The following is a 3,069-nucleotide window of genomic DNA, read 5'->3' as shown; positions in this document are numbered from 1 at the left end:
AGAGGCTTAAGGCATGTTCTCCTCTCTCAAAACAAACCTTTCCCTTGTGAAATAAACCTAATGTTTTAATTATTCAAAACTACTAAGCTTCACTGATATAAGTGATCCTTTTTTTCCACCGTGGCAAAGGATCAAGAGAGACTACAGTGCAGCCAAAGCTCAGAGATACGGCACGCAGACCAGTAACTCAAAATCAGGCCACCAGATCTCCTGGGGAGAAGATCCTTTCAGATCTCATTCTCCATCTAGGCTGAATTTATGCGGGTTTTGTTTATTTGGAAATGAAGTAAAATGTCCACCAACTGGTACATTCCTCATGGCATTTTATTTGGTGCCTCTAAATTTGTTAATGAATCATTTCAACTAGGAAAGAGGAATCGTTCCAGATTCTGGCAGATCTAAGCTACAAAGATGACAGGAAGTTCCAGTACAGAGGCTGGGCTGCTCCAAATCTCCACAGAGGGAAGGGGACAAGATGAGCCGCTCGCACGTGGAGTCCCTCCGGCATAGTCTATGCTTGACCCCATACAGATCTTATCTCCTTTGCTCTCCAGCAACGATGAGTAGACAGCTCATGAATTCATATTCCCTGTCTTCCTCCTCCAGCTGGCGAATGTATGGTCATGCCCATGCCATGTCTCTTTCCCAGGGTGGCTGCCCCAAAGCCCCCCGTACAGACATTTGCACCCCCTTGGGGTCTCTGATTCATAGTACTCTAACCTCTTTTGTGACGAGTGATTCAGCACATAGCACATCATATGGACAGTTTCAATTTTTGCTTGCCATTAACCTCAAGCACCTAGCGCAAAATCTGATAGGTAAAGAGAGAGCTCAATTGATGTTCACTGAATAGCAAAATTAATGAACAACTGAACCTTTTATGACAAGTATTATGATCCTCATCTGAAAGGTGGGAAAACTGAAGCCAAGCAAGATTAAATCAGTAGCTTCAGTTTGCATAACTAGTAGTGCTAGATCTTGCATTTGAACCTCAGTCCATTGACATCGGAGGGCGGACCTCCACTGTGACATTTTAACATTTAACATGAACTGAGCACCTTCTGTGTCACTTCTTATAGTTAGTTCTTATAGTTACTTAGTCACTTCTTATAGTTAGTTCCCTCTATAGTCTTGTGAAGAGTTAACTGCTATTTGCAATTTGGAGGTGAGGAAACAGGCTCAGAGAGGGCCCAAAATATAGCTAGAAAGTCTGCAAGTGGAGTTTGAGCCCAGGTTTGTCTGATTCCAGTGCCCTTTTCCTTCCCACCACTCTGTTCTATAATAATAACAGCAACACCAACTTCATTACTATGTAACCCAGGTCTATATAGCCTACAAATTATTCTTGAACTTACCACTGCCCCTACACCAATAACCCTGCTGACAGAAAGAGTTATCCCTCACCGTCATTTTTTTCTTTACTAGTGGGAAAGCTTGGGTGCTTAGAGACTAATGGACCTATTCAAAGTCACCCTGCTCCTCAGTGGCAGATCTCAGAGATTATTTATTCATGCTGTCCAAGGGAGTAGCCACTTGCCACACAATAAGAGTCAATTAATTGAAATTGAGAAAATGTATAAGTCACTTCCTTGGACTCACTAGCCACATTTTGAGTGCTCAATACCCACAGCAGCGAGTGGCTACCATATTAGAGGGCTCAGTTAAAGGGCGCTTCTAACACCGCAGAAAGAAGAGCACTGAATCTTTGCACTCCAGAGCAGCAGCAGCAGCAGCGGAAGCATTCCTTGGGAGCTTATTAGAAATACAGAATCTCAGCCCCCTCACCCTGAACCTAGAGAACCAGAAACTGCATTCTAGTAAGATTCCCCAGGAGTCCCCCCTTTTTCTTCCACCTTTAGCCCTAGCATCATACCCCTCCCAAGTAGGAAGTTCTTCTTGATATCTGACTTCAGTGATCCATCCCTCTCTCTTACATGCGCACATACCACATCTCTCATCTCAGTTCCATCCCCATAGAAGCCGGAATACAGATCATCAATTTCTCAGATGTAAAGCACTTTCTCTCTGTTCAATATTGTCTCCTTAGCTAGTGTTTATGTCCCCACACGTCAGCTGGGAAAATGCCATTCATGGTAGTTAAAGAGGAGAGACAAAGAGTAACAGGTGCTTTCCAGAAGTGAGCACCAAAAGTGTGGCTTCTGGGCTGCCCTATAGCATCGCATCTGTAGCATCACCCTCCTGAAGGTCCCCCTCCACGCCCTTCCAAAGACCAAAATCAACAGGCTCCATTAGTGAAAGCTGATGATGAGGAGAGGGAAGGAACTTTATCTCTGGAATTCCATCTTCTCAGCAGTCCTGAAAACATAGAAAGGGCAGGGCGCTCCATTTAGTTCACCAGATGGGTCTCGGGTACCTGACATGACCTGGCAGCTCATGTTCTTCCTCTGATTTCCCTGTCACCAGGAGCCTGGCAAGTCTAGAAGCTAGGGTGAGGCTCCAGGTGGGCCAGCAGCAGCAAGGGGAAAGGAGGGTGCTCTGGCCCTGGAGGAGGAGGGGAACATGCATTACTCCCAGCGGCAGCTAGATGGGTGGAGTAGGGGAAGGAGACGTTGCCATCAAGAATGCAAGGTGGGACTGGAGATAGTCAGTCATGCCATTTCACCATGTCTAATCTCTCAGGATGGACACAGGTTAAGTTAGAAGAAGGGAGGAATGAAATAAGACAGAAGGAGGGGCGCCTGAGTGGCTCAGTCAGTTAAACATTCAACTTTTGGTCTCAGCTCAGGTCATGATCTCAGGGTCCTGGGATGGAGCCCCGTGTCCAGCTCCAGGCTCAGCATGGAGTCTGCTTGGAATTCCCTTCCTCTCCCTCTGCCCCGCCCCTCCTCTCTCAAATAAATAAATAAATAAATAAATAAATAAATAAACACACACACACACACAATAAAGATAGGTGGGAAGAGTAGGGATGGTGAAGTGAAGCTGGCTTCATTCTCTTCCTGGCTTTGACTCGCCCTTGCCCTTACTTTTCTACCTAAGAGGAAGTCTTACAGAGTGGCACCAGCCCAGCCTCCAGGCTCCATGGACACCAGCTTCAGCCACGTGATC

This window comes from Vulpes vulpes, chromosome 16, assembly GCF_048418805.1.
Source record: "Vulpes vulpes isolate BD-2025 chromosome 16, VulVul3, whole genome shotgun sequence".
Taxonomy (NCBI): domain Eukaryota; kingdom Metazoa; phylum Chordata; class Mammalia; order Carnivora; family Canidae; genus Vulpes; species Vulpes vulpes.
This window is presented reverse-complemented; position numbering follows the sequence as displayed.